Source organism: Giraffa tippelskirchi, chromosome 4 (genome assembly GCF_054371585.1).
Source record: "Giraffa tippelskirchi isolate mGirTip1 chromosome 4, T2T-mGirTip1v1.2.pri, whole genome shotgun sequence".
Classification (NCBI taxonomy): domain Eukaryota; kingdom Metazoa; phylum Chordata; class Mammalia; order Artiodactyla; family Giraffidae; genus Giraffa; species Giraffa tippelskirchi.
Window position 1 is genome coordinate 181,137,906 of NC_137278.1, and position 22,075 is coordinate 181,159,980.

At 37.2% G+C, this 22,075-nt stretch overlaps 1 protein-coding gene across 26 annotated transcripts in view; it reads left to right on the forward strand.

Moving 5' to 3' along the window:
• Positions 1–22,075, forward strand: part of SOX5 (SRY-box transcription factor 5) — a 1,114,103-nt gene that overhangs the window by 383,322 nt on the left and 708,706 nt on the right. For 21 of the 26 annotated variants that reach the window (XM_081482956.1, XM_081482943.1, XM_081482954.1 and 18 more), the window contains one exon: positions 2,667–2,727. The gene's annotated coding sequence lies outside the window, so the exon portion shown is untranslated. Of the gene's footprint in view, positions 1–2,666; positions 2,728–3,619; positions 3,664–22,075 lie in introns of all 26 variants that reach the window. The other 5 variants (XM_081482931.1, XM_081482958.1, XM_081482963.1 and 2 more) reach the window with 1 other exon arrangement.

The window sequence follows — 22,075 nt, forward strand, 5'->3', positions numbered from 1 at the left end:
GGTGTTATATTTGGAAAATCATTGCCAAACTCAGGGTTACAAATATTTATGCTTTCCTCTAATAGTTTTATGATTTTTAGTTCTTACATTTATTTATATGATACATTTTGACTTAATATTTTTATGATTTTGAAGTATGAATCTAATTCCATTCTTTTGAATATGGATATCCAATTTTCCCAGGACCATTTGTTAGAAAGATGATTATATTCCAGTGTGTTCATCATTCCAATCAATCTGATGCTAACTATTTAGACTTAATGCCAGATCTCACAAGCTAATGGGTAAGGTCCCCAGAAAGACTGCCTTTACTTCAGAAGAAAGCTGCAAGTGGGGTCCCCAGGCAAGGGTGACTTTTCCCAGGCTGAATTGGATATAGACTTAGGAATTCTCATGACACTTCTTCAGGCTCAGTAATGCACTAGAATGATTCATAGCATTCATGAATGTGCTCACTTATGATGACTTTTATTGTAAAGGATTCAGATGAACAGAGGAGGTAGAGGACATGTCTAAAAGGGTTTTGGTACAAGAGTCTCTGTCTCGTGGAGGCAGGATGTGTCATCCTCCTCAAACATCATTCTGTTCACCAGGAAGGAAACTCTGAGATTGTTGTTTGGAGCTTTTATTGACGTAATTATAGACGTGGTTGGCTTAGTCATTGGTCATGTCATTACACTCAGTCTCCAGCCTCTCAGTCTCCTCTCCCTAGAAGTCAGTGTAGGGGAGAAGGTCAGGGGTTGGGGGTGGGAGGTGTCCCGGTGTCCCAGTGTTCTAGCCCTCGAATCACTTGCTTGCTTTTTCTGATATCCTCCCCCAGCCTGAAGCGGTCTGGGAATCCTCATAAGAGTCATTTCACTAGCATAACGAAGTCATACCTATCACTCAGGGAATTCCAAGGGTTTTCAAAGCTGCCTGTCAAAAACCAGGAACAAAGACTAGATTTATTTATTTTTGTCATACTTTAACTGTTCTTCCCCATCATTGAATTGTCTGGACAAGTGTGTCAAAATTGATTGACCATAAATGTCAAGGTTTGTTCCTATACTCTTAATTTTATGCCATTTATCTGTATTTGTTTCCTTATACCAGTACCACACTGTCTTGATAACTGTAGCTTTGGCTTTAGTTTGGAAGTTGCGAACGATGCATTCTCCAACTTTTTCTTCTTTCATAGGATTGTTTTAGGTTTACTGGATCCCTTGCATTCCATATGAATTTTAAGGACAGTATGACAGTTTTTACCAGAAAAGCCAGCTAAAATTTTGATAGAGATTGTGTTGAATACATTGATCAATTTGGGGAGTACTTCATGCTAAGAATATTAACTTTTCTGATCCATGAATGTGGGATGCCTTTTCATCTTTCTTAGATATTCTTTCATTTCTTTCAGTAGTGTTTTAATTTTTAATATACAAATCCTTCACTTATTAAATTTATACTTAAGCATTTTATTTTTTCATGTTGTTGTAAGGGAAATGCTTTCTTAATTTTATCTTTGGAGTGTTTATTACTAGTACACGGAGAAGGCAATGGCACCCCACTCCAGTATTCTTGCCTGGAAAATCCCATGGACGGAGGAGCCTGGTAGGCTGCAGTCCATGGGGTTGCGAAGAGTCGGACACAACTGAGCGACTTCACTTTCATGCATTGGAGAAGGAAATGGCAACCCACTTCAGTGTTCTTGCCTGAAGAATCCCAGGGATGGGGGAACCTGGTGGGCTGCCGTCTATGGGGTCGCACAGTCGGACACGACTGAAGCGACTTAGCAGCAGCATTACTAGTACATACAAATCCAATTGATTTTTATGTTTTGATCAAGTGCCCTGCAACCTTACATTAGTTTTAATAATGTTCATTAGTTTTAATAATTTTTTAAAATAAAATATCAATACTTAGGATTTTCTAGATGATAAAAACATTGACTACAAATAGAGATAATTTACTTTTTCCTTTTCAATCTGGATGTGCTTTATACCTGAACGTAACCTCCCTTTTAATCTTGAATGGAAGTGATGTGAGTGGACACTATTGTCTTACTTCTGATAGCAGGGGGAAAGCAGTCAGTCTTTTACTACTAAGTATGATAGTTATGAGGTTTTCATAGATGCTGCATATTAGGTTGAGGAGTGAAAGTGAAAGTCGTTTAGCTGTGTCCAATTATTTGCGACCCCATGGAATGCAGCCTGCCACTCTCTTCTCTCCATGGAATTCTCCAGGCAAAAATACTGGAGTGGGTAGCCAGCCCCTTCTCCAAGGGATCTTCCCAACCCAGGGATCAAACCCAGGTCTTCTGCATTGCAGGCAGATTCCTTACCATCTGAGCCACCAGGGCAGCTTTTTGAATGTTTATTTCATGAAAGGGTGTTGGTGTATGTCAAATGCTTTTCAGCATCTATAGAGGTGATCATATGGTTTTATCTTTTATTAATATGGTATTAAATGTGTTTTATTTGATATTTAGATGCAAAATCAACTTTGCATTGTTAGGATAAATTTGCTCTAGAAAAAAGTTTTACAGTGAAAGTACTTAATATTTCTTCCAAAGTTATGTAGTAGAAATCTTGTTTAATTTCCTTTGTAACGTTTATTTTTTTTCACCTGAGTATTTTGAAATTATTTTGATTTGTCACTAAATACATTTCTTTCTTTTTTCTTTTTCTCAGCATTGCAAGAAGTAGATAATATCAAGGACATCAGGAGTGGGAGAGATTGGAGACTCAGCAGGTCAGGATATTGCATTATCATTTGCTGATAATTCTTGTCATTAATTTTGATATTCTTGATCTTTTGCCACTTTTTTGTTTCTTGTCTGTGCTTACTTGGTGTGGTCTTCAGTGCTGCAGCTAACTACTGGAGCCTTTCTATAATAGGTCCAGCACTTGGGCTTTCTCTTTTTAAAATTTGAAGGTGAAAAGTAATTTGAAGATATTTTCAGGACCAGAGGAAAATTTCTTACCTAATAAGATTCAGAGTTACCCTGATTTCTGTTATCTATCTTGTTTGTGAAAAGTTTTGAAATGAAGACTTTTCCATGACTTTTTCAGAATCAAAACCTTAAAACATATAAAATGTCATTACTTATGTAATTGTAATGGGAGACTACTTGGGCCATGAAAGTCAAGTTTCCTTTCTTTTCTGCTGTATTCTCTGGGTGCAAGGACACCTCTAAGAACTCATGATACTCTTAGAGTCTATCTGTTTACTAATGCTAATTTTAACTACTGAATGTTGGCTACCATATATAAAGTGAAGGTTAATTAAATAATTTCTCTGTAGATAGAACAATCTCAATAGTCACAGGGTCTACCATGAGCTTTTGTCATCTAATGTGGGAAGTTTAGGGTAAATCACACTCCTCAGTAAGCTGAGCACAGCCATGTTGGTCTCTACAGTCCCCATTGTCCTGAGAGTCACCATGAATGACTGACAACTTGTAGTGACTGATCTCTTGCTTCAGGGAAGCCTCCCTGTGTTTGTCTTAATCAGTGGTGATAAATCTTGCTACTATGGCTTAGTCATTTATAGAAGCTTGGTGGTCCTCTCCCTTTCTTGTAAGCCCTCCATGTTACCACTTCCACAAGTCTCCTGGAGTTTGACTTAGTGTCTCCACACCCAGGTCTCCTGGAGAGCAGCAACCAGAATTTTTGCTCCATCACACAGGTAAATGGCTTTGTTCTTCAGTCTGATCACATCTCTTCAAGTGAAATGGTTTATTTAGAATGGAGCTAAGCTAAAGTTCTCCTGCTTAGATGCTTCAGAGACTTAGTCATTTTCTAGCATTAAGAACTAGACATTATTATTATGTATCTTGTGAGAGTCCTACCCTCCAGCTTAAAGGAAAGATAATTACAAGTGCATCTTGATGCATCACATATATTCAGATCTCTGCTCTTAGCTAAATTAGGTTAAGAGTCCTTCAAAAAGCTGTGTTTATAGTGATATGCCCAAGAAATTGGGTTTATAAGTATGTCTGCAGTGATTCTTAAAGAGTTGAGAAGCACTTTTGGGTGATACTTTCATAAGGAGTTTTCTGGTAGTTAACATCTCTTGACTTTCAATCTGTAACTATCATTGGTCTAAACATTAGAAAGAAGCATACTGAAACCAACGGTGGTAAATTTTCTTGGACACCAGCTGTTATGTATATATTGACCTTAACTTGAACACAGTTGTTGTTTGAGTTTTGCATGTTTGGAAACAAAATCAAGAAGGAAGAGACAAATATCTCATAGATCCCTGATAGTCTTGAGGGATAGAGAGAGCCTCAGTCCAATCCAACTGTTTTACAAACCTACATTGCCTCCCACTGTCACGTGAAATATTAGTAACAGAGATAAATCTGTGTTTCTTGACTTGATTCAAATGTAGTGCCTTGTGTGCTTTATAGCTATGGAACTCAAACAGTTCTGCACCCAACATTGTACACACAGATAAAAAACTATCATCATCCTATGTCATCTTCACCAGTATATATTTTGATAAGGAATGCCATTGATACTTGTACTTCACTTTGCACTGATACTCAAAGAACTCAAGAACATTAAGATATATATATTTTTTTACTGTTGTGTCTCTGGAGAAGTTTTCTATTTAGTTGGATGAAAAGAAAAGATGATCATTCATTCATTCATTCATACAACAGAAGTTCCTTCTTTCCTGGAGCTTTCATTCTAGTGAAGGAAATCCTAAAATGAAAATTTTAATGTATATGTTAATAAGGATACATACTAAAGAAAAAATAAACCAGAATAAATACAGAATGATGGGAGACTGTATCCGATACCATGTCTAGGGAAAGCCTTTCTGCTAAGGAGAGAGTGGAGCACAGACCTGAGTGCAGCATGAGAGGGGGAAGTGTTTAGAGATATGGGTGAACATATACAGTCATTGGGAAGAACGAGTATAAGGAGCATGCTTGCTATGTTGAAGGAATGTCAAGAAAGGTATTTGGAGAGTCAGAGGAGAGTAAAGAGTGGACAAGTACAGTCAGAGGAGAGTGAAAAGTGGACAAGTAAGAGATGAGAAAGGGTGATGTGATGTTCATTATATACTGTCTGGTAGACCACAGCATGATCTTGACTATTATTCTGAGTGAGATGGAAATCATTAAGGGGACTTTAGCCAATAAAAGGGCATGATGTGGCTTGCATGGTTTAAGGATCACTTGGACTTACAGGTTGGGTAAAACATTAAAAATTTTTTCGTTATATAAAGAATACAAATTATGAATGAAAATAGACTTTAACAATGATTAGGGCAACATTATCTGATTAAGATTTTGACTGATGACTGTGTTCAAGGAGTTCATGTTAAATAGTACAGCTATCACTTTTTGTGTCCTTAATTTGCAAAATTCCTTTGATTTATAATCATGTTCTTGGGTTTTGTATAATAACTTATTGTTTCATAATAGGTGTATTAATGACAAGGATATGTAACAGGAGTTTCTGTATCTTCTAAAGAAGTTTGTGTAACTTTGGTTAGTTGCTTTGCGTAGTTGAATTTCCCATTTGTTTGTCGTTTTTAATTTAAACTGAAATTAGGTTGTGTAAGCCCATAAAAGTCATGAATTTTTATCTTCCAGTTGTAAGGGAGAATTTTTGAAAATCATGTTATGGTTTATTATAATGATGACATGACCCATAAGGCTATTTATAAGAAGAAAATGTGAAATAGTTAAAAAAATTAAAACCTTCATGGGACATATAGGGCATGAATTCTGGAATCAGCTTTGAAACTTACCAGCCAGATGACTTAGGGTCTTTAACCTGTGTTTGCATGCTAAGTGACCAACACTGCTTCTCCCATAAGGAGAATTCCATTGCTACTGTTATCTCTGCAGTTCCATTACATTTGTTGAACCAGTATACACGGTGTGTAAATCAAATTTGGTTGAATTAGGAATCATGTTAGAAGTGACCATTTTTAATATAAATGAGAAAAATAAGGATGCTTATAAATAACAGAGGAAATTGTTCATATTTATTTTCAGAAAAATTCAGAAAAGGTATGTTGATATTTGGAAGAAAAGATTGTTCCTAAAATTTTCATTGCTATCATGTCAAAGAATCAAAATGATTATTAAAAAAGGAATTTAGGAGGTAGGGTTGCCTTCTCCTAGCTGTCTGACAGCAACAGTTTCCAACTGCCCAATGACTATTTACTAGAAATGTTTTAGAATTCGAAAAGAAAAGAAAGAAAGTGAAATTGCTCAGTCGTGTCCGACTCTTTGTGACCCCATGAACTGTAGCCTACCAGGGTCCTCTGTCCATGGGATTTTCCAGGCAAGAATACTGGAATTCTGACTTAGAATTCTGAGTCAGTGCATTAAAAAACTATTTTAAAAGTATAAGTAGGAATATAAGCTTAGATTTTCATTATATAGCTATTAGAATAATCATGTAATACATGTATTTTGTTTTCATAAATGAATATATAAAATCTATTTTCTTATAAATATATATATATATCCTTAAAGTTTTAACTTATTGTCTCCATTTTCTTCCTTACTTTTGCTCCTCAGTTCTCTTCTACTTCTCTCATGCCAACCTTTGCTAAAGTCATCAGTAATCGCCTTCACACTAAATCTATGTGGTTATTATCAGTCATTATCTCATTTGGCCCTTGAGTTCATCCAACTGCTTGAATGACTTTCCACTACACTTAAACTTTTTTTCTCATTTGCTTATGCTGAATGAATCTTATTTTCCAGTGTATCCCCAAAATATCTTTCAAAGTGTTTTGCTCATAGCACGTGCTAAGTGAATTTAGCTAGAAGATCCAAAACCAAATATTATAGTGTGAGACATAATGTCAAAAAGGCTACATAAGATCTGCAACCTGGCATTCTATAAGGGTTTATAGAAAAGATAAAGCTTCATAGACAAAACAGTATTTGAGCTCAATCTTTAAGGATGTGTGTGATTTTCCTAGCAGAGATGTTAGATACTGGTAGGGGTTAGTTAGTATATATTAAGTATATATATGTTATACATTAATATACATTAATATATTAGTATATATTAATATAATTATATATATATATATGTATATATATATTAAGGTCCTGGTGTCTTAAGTGTCTTTTTCAGCTTGGGTTAAGTTTGGATACAGCACAGAGTATATACAAAAGGGGGATGGTGACTGTAAAGATATGGTGGGCTCTTTACAACATAAAGAGACTTTACAATTCTAAGTCTGTAAAGAGGACTCGGAATCTCATGCTAGTGATTAGACTTAGTTCAACAGGACTTGGGGAGCCATTGAATTTTTTGTTTGGTTTTTAAGGGAATGTGGGTGGTGATTAGGTCTGTGCCTTGGATTAATTAACTAATATAGTGGCAGTATGAGGTTGACTGAAAGGGGAGAAGCTAAAAGGGGATGGTGGGACATTATTGTAGTCATTAAACAAGAGATCCAGAAAGTCAGGACCAAAATGATAAAACCTGGGGACAGATAGGAGCAGAAATCCTAAGATGGAATCAATAGGGCTAGATTTCCTGGTGCAATAAGGGATATATTTTAACCTTGAGTGATTGAAATAAAAGTTTTGAGATTCACTGGTATAGGAAATCTGAAAAATTTTTGTCTTTATTTATGTATTTTTATTGATGGGAAGCACACAAATTGTTTTGAGAGTCTGTACCTTTGAAATATCAGTGTTGATATGTTGAAGATTCTGGAACCAGGCAGGGGGAATTGAGGATGAAGCTCTATGAGATTAAACAATAGTAAAAGTTGCCTCCTTAGAAGAATAGTTTGGAATAAGGGAATAGCCTGAAAGACCAACAGTCTTGAATGCCATGTGGAATTTTGGAGAAGACCAAATGGAATGGTCAGCATGCAAAAAGGTCTGATGTTTGACTTGTAGTTTTGCTGCTTGATAAGCTATGTGGTTCTGAAGTAGGCTTTGGTTTATTTGTTCATTTATTTTGGATCTCTGCACAAGTCCTGCCTGAGTGGTCTGCAAATTATAAACACTAAGTGCAGACTCAGTTGGCTCCCTAGAACATAATCATTTCTGGCTTATGGAACTTTTCTGATGTATTGAAAATTGTTTAGGTGTCCCTTAATTTGTTGGTTCATTCATTCATATATTCTTACTGAGTCCTAACCTGTGGCACACGTCAATCTGTTAATTATATTAACTTTTCCTCTCTCCATTCTTGACCAGAATTTTCACTGGCTCAATTTAGCATATTATTCTCCATAAGTTATAAGAAAACTGCTGATTGATTTAAATCTTGTCCATCTATAGAATCACACCATCCAGATCTCAGACTATGTCTGCTCTTCCTCAAGTTGGTTGAGGGAAGTGATGGAGAATGTTACTTTTACATTTATAACAATAGGAAATAAATTCATTGTGCTGATTCCCTTTGGATGCTTGTAGTGAAATACTTAACTCAGGAATGATTTAAATCATCCTCCTTAACAGTAGTTAAACACGCTGATGTTACAGAGATCTGACAAACATAGCTATTATCATATGACTACTGAGAAGTTTTTGGACAGGAGTACCAGTTTGAAGAGGGGAGCTCTCTCCCTGAATGCTGAATGAGTGCTTGCCTAGGGTGTCCCCAGGAACAGGAGCTGACACAGGTGTTCAGCACAGTTGCTTACTGCTTCCCATCAAGTAGGATGGGGGGTTCTTAGCGCTGCTGGTTTGTGGCACTCAGCATATTTGGCAAGCAGTCAGCCCTGGCTGCGGATTTCCCTGGGGAAAATAAAAGCCACAGGGAAGTCATCAGTGTGACCTTCTGCTGGGTAGTTGGCACACTGCTGCTCCACAGGAAGGCTTTCAGTTGTCATTTTCTAAACGGGTAGATATCAGGTGCTGATGGAGGCTCTCCATTCAAGGTGGGAAGTGGTGAAGGAGAGAAAATATTGAACAGAAGCTTACCAAATAATTCCCAGTCATGAAGCTTAACACCAGCTGATCTGCTGATAAAAGGGATTGTTTTGTGGGGGGTGGGGCGTTTCTTTGGTTCTGCAAGCACAATTATAAGCTTTCCTATTTAAGTCTGACCCATCATATTGAAATGCTGTCACTAGTATCATTAGCAAGTAAAGTGTTGATAACATAGTCAAATGCACAGCAGAGTTCTGGCTCTTAAGTGTCTGGACTAACTCCCAATATTAGGAATAGGAGTCAAACTGCCATCACTTTTCCTGTGCTAACAGACGCCCTGCCATTAGCAGTCTGAAGGCAATTTTAATAAAATACATAGCCCTGCTGAGTTGGTCTCAAAAGATAAATAAGCAACGTAGAAAAGAATCTTTTGTTTAAAAGTAATTATTTAAACTATGCATTACAGGTAATTTTCTTTTACCAGTAAGGCAAATGCTATCAGAATTTCAATAATGATTTGGTGGCATTTATCTAAATAATGTGATATTGTTGTTTCAAAGACTTAAAGCATCGCTTTATTTTCACATATATACAAAATGAGGGCAAATTGGATCCAGGTATCAAGTGCATGTGTTTTACAGTTTATATTACATTTTTTTTTGGGTGAACAGTGTTGTATTCTTGGACAGATTTATGGAAATGTAACAAGCTGGTGATAGGGTTCTGGGAACTGCAGGCTTGACTTCCAAACACAGATTAGAACAGGAGGGCAAAGAACATCTTTTTATTTTTCCTTTTGCTGTCAGAAAGGGAATCACATTTGTTTTTTTTTTCTTTTTTTAAAACTCTCATAATAGGATGCTTGTACATAAACCACAGTCATAAGGGTGTAATAAATGCGTGCCTGTATCAGAGGGGCCAGAGCTTTGTTTGCCAAAAGGTAAAGAAGTCTCAGAAAGCTTTTTAAGAGTCTATTTGGAAACCATTTTAAGTACCTCCTTTCTTTCCCCTCTTAATAGTGACACACTGGCCTGAGATCCATAATATAGAACTAGCTCTGGCCTTACAGAGGGCACAGTAAGAACTTACCTACATAAATATGAAATATAAAGCATCAGGAAGGTTCCTATTTCTAAGTGCCAGTCAGGCTTCCCAGGTGGCGCTAGTGGTAAATCACCCGCCTGCCAATGCAGGGGACTTAAGAGACAGACGTGGGCTCGATCCCTGGGTCAGAAAGATTCCCTGGAGGAGGGCATGGCAACCCACTCCAGTATTCTTGCCTGGAGAATTCCATGGACAGAGGAGCCTGGCAGGCTATAGTCCATAGGTTCACAAAGAGCTGATGTAACTGAGCATGCACGCAGCCAGATGAATGTGCTTTGGACTGAGGCAGACCTCAATTCAAATCCTACTCAAATCCCAACTCTTTTCTTTTCATGATGTATCAGTTTTATCAGGTTATGCAACTTCTCTAAGTCTTTGTTTTCTCTTCTATAAATTGGGAATAGTGATAAAACCAACCTTGTCCGATTGTTACATGGACATACTGAGACAATACATGTAAAAAGTTAGGGATGGTGTCTGGCACAGAGTGAGCACTTGGAAAAGGTTTGTTTTATTTTGTTTGTTTATTTTTATATTAATGAACTTCTAATGCACTTTTATCAGGAAGGTTACATGTTAAATATTGTGCAAGGAGTTGGGATAAATAGGTTGATCAATATATGGTCTCCACTTCAAAATTTAAATCTAATGAAAGACAGAAATGTTAGCAGGCAATTCAAATACAGTGTGCCCACCACTTGTTGTTGTATTCTTATTGGTCTTGTGGACATAAAGGGGGCAGGGCTTAATCTTGACCATGGGGAAAAATTACTGTAAAATATTTGTTTATTAAGCTTTTAAAGGGATTATGCTCTGTATTTTCACTCTGAGCTGTTGTGGTCAAAGCCAACTTCTTTTTTCCAAGAATGATTTCCCAGCTCCTTCTTCTTTCTCTTCTTCTTTTACATTTATGTAAACTTTCTCTTTGATTGTTAGTACCATAGTTAGATGATACCTGTAGTCAGAGAGAAGAGATGAGCATAAATCAATACTCAAATGCTGCTCAGCACCTCTGCTAAAATAATTTGGAGGAACAGTTAAAAACATAGATTTTATTCTCATACATTGCTGAATGGAATGAAAATTAGTGCAAGTCTCTTGGACAGGAATTAGATGATGGCTAACAAATCTACATGTATATACCACTGAGACAGTACTCTTGCCTGGAAAATCCCATGGACGGAGGAGCCTGGTAGGCTACAGCCCATGGGGTCGCTAAGAGTCAGACATGACTGAGCGACTTCACTTTCACTTTTCCCTTTCATGCACTAGAGAAGGAAATGACAACCCACTCCAGTATTCTTGCCTGGAGAATCCTAGGGATGGCGGAGCCTGATGAGCTGCCGTCCATGGGGTCGCACAGAGTCGGACACGACTGAAGTGACTTAGCAGCAGCAGCAGCAGCAGTGACCCAGCAGTCCCATTATTAGGAATTTATCTTGCAGATATGTCTTTAACAATGTAGAATATAATGCCCAAAGTTAGTCATTGTGGCATTGTTTATAAATATAAAATATTAAAAGTTATCCCAATGTTCGTACATAGGAGAATAGTTGAATACATGACTACATTGTGGCATTTCTACATAATGAGGTACCATGTAGCTGTGAAAAGAATAAATGGATAGAGAGTAATTTTCAGTCTATACTGCTAAGTGAGAAAAAAATAGTATCTAGAATTAAAGGGGAATAAGAAAACATACTTATATCTGATAATTGGGGAAAATAAGAATCATAAGTCAGAGACTCCTGAAATTGGTTGTTACTTATAGAGGTTGGGCTCAGTGAATGGGTATTGATAGAATGAAAATAAGGTAGAAATGGTGACAGAGGAGGGTGACACTTTATCTGAATATCCATTTTTTTTTTTTTTGTATCGCTCTGAGTTTCATGTACTCAGAAATAAGTAATTGATTAAAATGAGCTTGGATATTCAAGGAGCCTCACATGAAAACCAAAAAAGTAGCAAATTGTATTCATATGAATTACAAATGAAGAGGTTAGGGGGGAAAAAAGTTAATTTGAGTAACTGCCAAACAGAGTTTTGGTTTTATAATTTAAGGTTAAAAAAATAGCACTTGTAGTCTTATAAGAAAATTTTGTTTTCACACAGTATAAATTAATGATTCTGTTTTTCAGAATCAGGGGTGAGAGTTAACATTTCTGAACTCTTGGTTATATCCTAGGCTTGTGGATAATAAGGGCTATTTTTCTCACCATAAAAGAAGGCTAGAATGAGCCCTGTGATGTTGAATTGGAATCTGAATTATCAATTGCTCATGGTGTGTGTTATAAAGAAATAATTGTATGTGTCTGTGTGTGTATCCATTTATACATTCTCTATCTCTGTCTGTTGGGAGGATGTGAAAGCAATAATACCTCAATACTGATGAGTACTCCTAGTACCTAGATCTTGGTTTCTAAGCATCATTTTCCAATAAAGGACACTGAGAACCCTTGTAGAAGTGAATGATTTTAGGACAAGTACAGGAAAATTATATGATGAGAAACTGGAACATCTTGTGGTTCAAAACAGTAGGGAGTGACTTAAAAAGGGTGGAAACGTGGAAAGGATACAGGAGTCAAAATGAAGTGGCTCACAATGGCCACATCTGGAATATTTGAGCAAGAAAATATGATAATAATGGATCATACCCAATACAGTCCATGATGTTATAAAAATGTTGAAAAAAATAGCAAATGGGAGAGAAAGGAAAGCTCTTTTATAACAGTAGAACACCAATTAATAACTGTAGAAGAAATGATGGAGATAGAAAATGACTATTTGGTAAATACTACATTAATAATTTTCACAGGCCAGAGTCAGACTGGATGCTAAATCAGTGGTGAAAATCTGATGATAAATAGGATACTTACATAGTGTCCAAATATTAATGTATCTTCTCAGAATGATTGTTATTTACAAAGGGGACAGTAGCAACTTTACAGTGGAATATCCTGCAAGACACCATCTAAAACAAGCGATCAAAATATCCCCAGTATTGAGACTAACCAGCATCATGTGCCACTCATGTGACTCACTGAGAAAGGTACAACAAGTCATTTTTGTTATTTTCTTACCCGAAATGCATAATATGAATTGTATCATGAGGAAATACCAGACAATTGTAAACCAACAGACATACTACAAAATAACTGAGCAGGTCTCTTTAAAAGTGTCAGGGTCATGCAAAACAAGTAAGTCCCAAATGAAAAGAGACTAAGGAGACAGGATAGCTAAATATCAGCTCATGGTCCAAGAAAAGGACACGAGTGAGACAGTTGTTGAAATTTCAATAAGATCTGTATATCAGCCAGTTTTCTGTTAATTTCTTGCTTTTGCTCATTGTGCTGTGGATTTGATATTTGTTAATATGCAAGGAAGCTGGAAACTTTGTACTATTTTTGAAATTTTTTCTAAATGTGAAATTATTTCAAAATGAAATGTTAAATTGAAAAAAAAATATGTACCCTAAATAAGATGTATGTATATATTATCCATCCTTTATTATCATAAAGGAAAGAGTTTGCTTTGTAAGAGGATATCATCACTGGGCTCTCAGAACAAAATGTCGTCACAGAGTATCATGTATGTTGCATTGTGAATTTGGTCTTATTCTGTTAACTGTCTCTGTCATACACTGTGGAAGCCTTGAGGGTACTTACTATGCCTTTGCATTTTCTAGTCTATTTGCCAAAAAATAGGGATAATGATCTTAGCACTACGATTTCTAACTATTCACATCAATGGAGGAGAGCAGAGATGTCAAGTGTGGAGCCCAACAACAATGATTTTAAGAAGCACTCAAGTACAGATCAGGATTTAATACCAGTGAAGGACCAAGTATCTTCTGGTAGGTGTAAAACCCCAGATTATAAAAATATTTCCGGAGAGGGAAGATAGAGCTAGTATATTCAGTTCAGTGGATGTGTATGAAGAGATCAGTAATCAGACAAAAACTAGAAAGGCAGTACAAGCAGAGTACATAGTGCAGCCAGTCAGTGGTTTCTGAGAGTCCAGAGTCTTAAGTTATAAACAGGGTTTGGTGATGATGATGAGCTTGATGATGCCAGTGAGGTGATGGTAGTATTTGCACATGCTTGATGACAGCATTAGTGGGCTAGGATGAAGGATCAGTAGCAATGTGTGGTTGCATGGAGTTCTGTGTACAACCACCTTGTTTTCACATACATTCCTACTCAAAAATTTCATGTTTAACATTGTTGGAAGATGTAGGTGAGGAGATTGATTTCATTACCTATGTTTTTATCTATGAGGAAACCCAGATTCAACATTTCCAAAATCCTATAGCTAATAAATACAGAAAGAATTTGTAGTCTGGTCCAGAGCATTCACTTGAGTTTACTTACCTCCTTCTAGCATCAGAGAAACCCCTTAATATACATGACATTTTTGCAAATAAGATTATTCAGGGACATGTTTTTCCTGATGGAATAATAGATCGATTGATTCTCTTTGATTTTTCAGAGGGATCTGTGACTTAAAAGAGAATAAAGTATAGATTTTTCCTTCCACACTAGTGTGCAATATGGAGTAGAAGTATTTTTGCCAAACTTGGAGATACATAACTCTGCTAGTGCATGTACTCAAGAAGCATCATTATCAACAGCATTTAACAGAGATTGTAGGACTTACCCAGAATCCCAAGAGTTAGTGCTAAAAACAAAATGTGAACTTTGTTGCCAATAGTCAGGACAGAGATTATCCTTTGGGCAGATTATGAATTGTCTTCAGTGAAGATGATGCTTTGATAGTCCAGCACCAACCAAGGAGACTAGATATCTGCTTCCTAGGCTGGGTAACACTCACTGGAAGAGGATGGATCCCAAGGAGCCTGAATAGCAGTGGAGTTCTGATGCTCTGTGACGTGAATTAGCATTTTGAGCATTATGGTAATCTGAATAAAATTCTGTAGGGTTGCTTGAGAATCTTGGGAGTAGAGTTAGAGGCAATAGTACCTATCTAGAATGAAAAGCAGTTTAAATATGATAGAGACCTTGGGATGAATATTCTGAGTGTGTTATCGCATCCAGCCCCTGAGAGTTTTAGCTTCCTAAAGTACTCTGGGACATTGAAGAAGTTCCTTCTGTTTTCCCTTTGAAGAATACTTTGAGTGATGTCAGAGTCTTTAGGTGACTGACATTTGCCAAAAAGGTCATGGTATCTGCTAAAACACACAAATATTGTTCCTATTTATGAATATATTACCATGACAGAGTAGATTGAAAACAAACAAACAAACCACTATTTAGTTCTTTACCATTAGATCAGGAGTTCCTTCTAGAGAAGGGAGTGGCTACCCACTCCAGTATTCTTGCCTGGATAATTCCATGGACAAAGGAGCCTGGCAGGCAACAATCTAGGGGAATCACAAACAGTCAGACACGGCTGAGCAACTAACACAGTTTCCAAAGAGATCCTTGTCTGTTACATATATTTGACTTCCAAACCCAGGATGTATTAAAGACTTATGAGATTTATAAAGATCATATAAAATATAAACTTTAATCACTGATTTAGAGATTAATACTGAATCTAAGTGCTAGATGATGCTTACCTGTTAAGAAGTCACTGATTTTCTAGACAAGGAATGAGGCTCAGCGAAGTTAAATTTTTCATCGTTTTACACAGTTAATAAGCGACAGAGCCAGAAAATGAACCCAGATTTCTTGATTTCAGGCCCAGCTTTCTTTGCACTACGGCATGGTGCCTTATGACACGTATGAGATTAGAGCAAAATTATATTTGTTGAAATGCGTGAAAAGTGTTGTGGGTCTTTTGTAGATGTTTTGCGAAGAGAGTGAGTTTATTCCCTCCTTGATTATTTTTTGTTTTACACTGCAATTAATAAATGAATAATATCCTCTGCCTACCTCATATAGATAAGGTTCTATTAGTTTTTTTTTTTGATGGTCTGTTGATAGGCTTGGAAAATCCCTTCTTGTCTCAGAACAGATACATACATACCTTTGAGTTGCCAGCACTTGAACTGCTAATCCATTAAGTGACTAACCTGAGAAATCACCTCTCTCCTGAGAGGTGCCCTGGATTGCAAATGTCTTTTGATAGTACTGCAGTGGTAGTGTAGGGATTTGCAACTGGCAGGCAGGAATTGAATTGCCATCATTTGGCTTTAGTAGGAGTTAGAGTCTTGTCTCCAACATAAGCATGAGCCAAGGTACTGTCTTCTTTTTTCTAATTTTAGTTGGAACCATTGGCACTGATCTTACCTAGACAGACTAGTGTTATTTCTACCCAGCACAATCTGCTGGCATGGGCTCTCTTCCAAGCTATGCAGTTGAACTTCTCCCCCTGGTTTACCAAACAGAGAGAGAGATGAATGGATGTAGAGGACAGGAACATTCACCTTTTTCATTAGAAGCCATCCTTTCAGGCATAGAGACTCTAGGTTTAATTGGTTCAATGTATGACTCAGAGAGAATTGCCCCTTACGACTGAAAATTGTGGTGTGCTTTAATTGTGGGTTATGAAATAATCATTCCAGTGTTTTGGTTCTGGGAAATGGCTATTGATATATTTAACTGCTCAAAGGTGGGAGGAAAGGTGAGAAGTGATGTCTACTCTCCAGCCCTCACCTGTTCATTACTGGGGAAGATGAGTTGTACAGTTGTCCTGTCCTGATCTCTAGTCATGGGCACCCATCCCTGAATGCATCTCTCAGGCCCTCAGTCACACTGGCCATGCTGAGGCTTCCATCTGCATCTCTCTATCAGAACCCTCAGTGAGACCCCCATAAGAGCATCAGCGTTCTCCCTCAGCTAACTCCCATGCCACGGCAAGTAAAGAGGGGACATCACAGCCTCTGCAACCTTGACCCTCTAGGTAGCCATATCTGTGCCCTTTCTCCCTACTTCAGTTTGTCATGGGATGTCTGCTACAAGGATGCTGTCTCAGAGTGCCATTCAGAAAGCAGGCCTCAGAAACAGAGGGGTTTATACGATTCCCATGCTCACCCCAACCTAACCTGCACTTGACCTGTGGGAGCAGGAATGTGAGAGCCTCATTTTAGCATTTGAGGTCTCTTCTCCCTGGTGACTCTTCCTTCTAAGTTAAAAGTGCCCATAACACTCAAATTCTTTCACTGTTTCATATAAAGAATGCTTTTCCATATGTAAAAGCAGATTTTTTTTTTCTGGTTTCTTGTGACTCATTTGAGAAAGACTATACGTGGGATTCCCTAGTGGCTCAGATGGCAAAGGGTCTTCCTGCAATGCAGGAGACCCAGGATCAATCCCTGGGTCAGGAAGATCCCCTGGAGAAGGAAATAGCAACCCACTGCAGAGTTCTTGCCTGGAGAAGTCCGTGGACAGAGGAGCCTGATGGGCTATAGTCTATGGGGTCACAAAGAGTTGGACATGACTGAGTGACTTCACTTTCCTCACTTTCTTTCATACAAGGAATGGGGGGGGTTAATACATAGTATTATTATTTCACAGATCATTATGCAGGAGACCCAATGGTAAAGAGAAAAGACACAGACTATCCTCATGGGGTGCACAGTGAGATCACACAGAGTTTATTAGTTATTATTGTTCTTCAACACGATAGATACAAACACATTCACAAATAGGAGATTCTAATAAACAACTAGAGAGTATGTTTAAATTTTATGGAAAGGAGGGTTTCGAAGTGTGTGCCACATCCTGAAGATCTGGTTAAAAAATAGCAAATCGTTATCCAAGTAGAAAAGAATTCCATAAATTTATTATTTATTTATGGACTTCCCTGGTAGCTCAGCAGTAAAGAATCCCCCTGCAAACAGGAGATGCGGGTTTGATCCTTGGGTTGGGAAGATTCCCTGGAGAAGGAAATGGTAACCCACTCCAGTATTCTTGCCTGGAGAATTCCATGAACAGCAGAGCCTGGCAGACAACAGTCCATAGGTTTACAAAGAGTCAGACATGACTGATACATGTTATTGATTTATTTGGCTATGTTGCATCTTAGTTGTGATACACAGGATCTTTCTTGTGGAGCATGGACTCTTGAGTTGTGGTGTGTGGGCTCAGTAGTTGTGGCACAAGGGCTTAGTTGCTCTGCATCGTATGGGATCTTACTTCCCAGACCAGGGATTGAACTCACATCTCACATCCCCTGCATTGCAAGGTGGTTTCTTAATTACTGGATCATCAGGGAAGTCCCAAATTCCATAAATTCAAACCACCACTCTTCTCTCTCTCTGTCCCTCCCTTTCTCTTTAACACTGTTCTGTGCCCGTGTTGGATAGTCATTTTGGTAAAATGTCCGGGCTCCCTGTCTACCATATCCTGTCAGCTGACTTTTGCCTCCTTTTCAATCATGAATGAGCTGCCCTCTTCTAGGGTGGTAGCCTGATACAATTAATAATAATGAATAATAATCATTAAACACTTAGATCTTGATTTATGGTGTCAGATAGATTATGTTGCTTAATTATCAGAACAGCCCTTTGGGAAAGGTATTGCTATTATCCTTATTTTACAGATGAGCAAGTTGATGCAAAATAAGAGAGCAGGCAACCCCAAAGCACGTACATGGGCACCATAGGATTTTATATGCCACCAAATTCTGAGTCTCTGTCGCTTAGGAATTGTATTCAGTTTCAAGTAACAGAAACCTGAGTGATGGTAGTTTGAACAAGATAGTTTTTCTTTAACCATACAAGAGGATCAGATGCAGTGCAAGCTGCTTTACCATCTTTGGGGGATTCGGACTCCCTCCAGTTTTCTCTTCCACCACACTTAGACTACATCCTCATTCTGAAGATCACAAGAGACCGGGTGTGGCTTTAGCAACGTAGCTCTGTCTCACATCAAGGCAGGGCATAGGAAAAGCAGAAACAGCAAAGAACAAAGCGGCCAAAACAGTCAGAGCTGTCCCCTTGTAAAGGATTTTCACTGAATCATCCCCCAAGTTCTACTTGTATCTGAGTGTTTTCAGTAGGATTCTATTTATGCATTTAACTGTTCTACTTGATTACTGGGGAGGCATATTGGACGGTCAGTTAGAGTTCTCCGCCATACTTCTCTATCTCCCCTGGCATGTTGCGTTTTCCTAAAGCATAAGAATGGGAACAGAAAGCGTTTTAATTATTTAAAATAAACCAAATTTTTCTTTATTATTTAAAATAAACCAAATTTTCTTTGTTTCTTTTCAAACCAACAATTTCTTTGTTTCTTCGGGTCTCCTGCATGGTTATGCTTATTACAACACACACACACACACACACAAATGTATGTCTCTTGAATGGAAAGATATCCATCTTCTGATGGGATATTTTCTATGGAATCTTCAGCACATATTTAGCACACACCTGCTTATAAGGAGATATTAAACTGGTCTGGAAATGGGGAACTGAGGCAACATTACCCAAGTTTAGAGAAACCGTCAAGTGATTAAACCTTGCCTCCATCTTCCAAAATGCTAATTGACAAATAACTCGTTATAGGGATAGAAATGTTTTCCTATAGAATAGACCATGCTGAGTTATATGTGTTCCATCATGTATCATGATGGAAAAAAAAAAAAGCTAGTCAGAGTATTATAAGCAGGAAGTAGTATGCTTTCACATTTAGAGGACTATAATCCCACAAACCTACTTATTTATTTATCCCAACATTTGAATAAAAACAGGAGGTTGACATTTAAGTTGTGAGAGAGTATTTGGTTGAAAACTGCAGTAAATTGTAGTGGGGATTTTTTTTTAATCTGATCCATCTTTCTTTGACAAAAATTTACTAGTGTTTTCTCTGCTACCTCAGTTTCTCCCTTTAGAAAATGAGGATTTTTTGTGGCATTTATGTCAGTAAGATATATTGCAATAGAATGATAATTCACAGGAATTCTGACTAGCTCAGTGCTAATGCCATGCTATTCTGTTTTTACACATCTATAGTACAGAGAATTGGTTTATTATATCATTGTGAATGTGGTTAATATAAACTATTGTTGTGATAAGAAATTGATCTTCAAATACTTTATATATAAGAACCATGTGCTTCAAAGTAGGTAGTACAAAGCTGGGACAAACCAAATAAACACTTATCAGTGGCTTTACGTATGAAAAGTATGTAAACAATTAGGTTGGCTATATTCATTCCAGATATTTCTTGAGGGTTTTGGGTTTATTCTTAATAAATCCCTAACATCAGTGTTTCCTAAATTGGTTAATTGAATTCTTTTTAAGCAAGGATTTATAGACTTTTAACATTGAAATCAATTGTATATATTCTCATCAAATTTGGTTTAGCTCCATAAGAGGAAATTTGGAAAACTGTGAATATAAACTAGAGAGTTAAGCAGTTAGGATCATTTAGGTGTATAACCTTCTCTCATACTGATTAACTGTTCTTAATTTTAATTGGGCAGGAATATTGCATTCTTCTCTTTCCTTTCTTAATGATACACTTGCCAAAGATTATTATATGCACAAAGTAAATATGTATGATAGAGCTAATTAGTATAAAATCTTTTGCTCTATTTATTTTACTATTTCATGTGAAAGTATTAAATGGGCCTAAATTAACTGAATAATTGTTAGCTCCTCTTAGTTTATATGTTAAAATCATGACTTTAGACCATTGCTAAGAATTTTTCAGCAACAAGAAGTGAGCTGAATTTTTAAGATTGGGTGTTTATAAACAAGTTGGTTATTTCTAGAAATATAAATTTACTTGTTTTTGAAAAGATGACTATTTTAAGTGTAGAATTTCACATGATATTCAGTATTAATGACCTGACCACACACATATTTTAGTGTTGTTTTCCATAAAGCAATTTATTTTAAATTGTAGCTAGTAGATAATTGATTTGTGTTTTAGAGATAAGGATCACTTAATATTTGTAATTGCCCAGAACATAATATTAAAGACTATACCATGGCCATTTCTAATGCCAGCCTTTCAATACAGATGAATCTTGCAATCACGTCTACTACCTAAGGAGTCTAAATTTTTTTTTTTCTAGTCTATAAACTCCTATAGTTGACAAAAGGGATGTCTAAGAAAATAATTGTATTGATTAATTCAATTTCTGGGTTGGGCATAAGGCTGTAAATTGAGGATTACTGATAGAAATTGAATACAGAGAGAAAATGTTTTCAAGTCTTTTTTTGGCATATTGACTAATGCTGAACTCCTAAAAGCTTTCCAGCCTCACAGAGCTATAATAAAACTCTAATGGGGTCCTGAATGCCAACTCTCGTTTTGTTGCTTATAAGGTAGATGTATGAACAACCTTTTACTAACAAGATGTCTTTGTTTTAATATCCATTGAAAAACTCGTGGACTAACTCTTCAGTCTCTCAGTTGTGTCAGACTCTTTGCGCCCCATGGACTGCAGCATTCCAGGCCTCCCTGTCCATCACCAACTCCCAGAGTTTACTCAAACTCATGTCCATCAAGTTGGTGATGCCATCCAACCATCTCATCCCCTGTCATCTTCTTCTCCTCCTGCCTTCAATCATTCCCAGAATCAGGGTCTTTTCAAATGAGTCAGTCTTCGCATCAGGTGGCCAAAATATTGGAGTTTCAGCTTCAGCATCAGTCCTTCCAATAGATATTAAGGACTGATTTCCTTTAGGATGGACTGGTTGGATCTCCTTGCAGCCCAAGGAACTCTTAAGAGTCTTCTCCAACACCACAGTTCAAAAGCATCAATTCTTCAGTGCTCAGCTTTCTATACAGTCCAACCCTCACATCCATACATGACTACTGGAAAAATCATGACTTTGACTAGATGGACCTTTGTTGGCAAAAGAATGTCTCTGCTTTTTAATATGTTGTCTAGTTTGGTCATAACTTTTCTTCCAAGGAGCAAGTGTCTTAATTTAATGGCTGTAGTCACCATCTGCAGTGATTTTGGAGCCCAGAAAAATAAAGTCTGTCATTGTTTCCATTTTTTCCCCATCTATTTGCCATGAAGTGATGGGACCAGATGCCATGATCTTAGTTTTAAGAATTTTGAGCTCTAAGCCAACTTTTTCACTCTCCTCTCTCACATTCATCAAGAGGCTCTTTAGTTCTTCTTCACTTTCTGCCATAAGGGTGGTGTCATCCACATATCTGAGGTTATTGATATTTCTCCTGGCAATCTTGA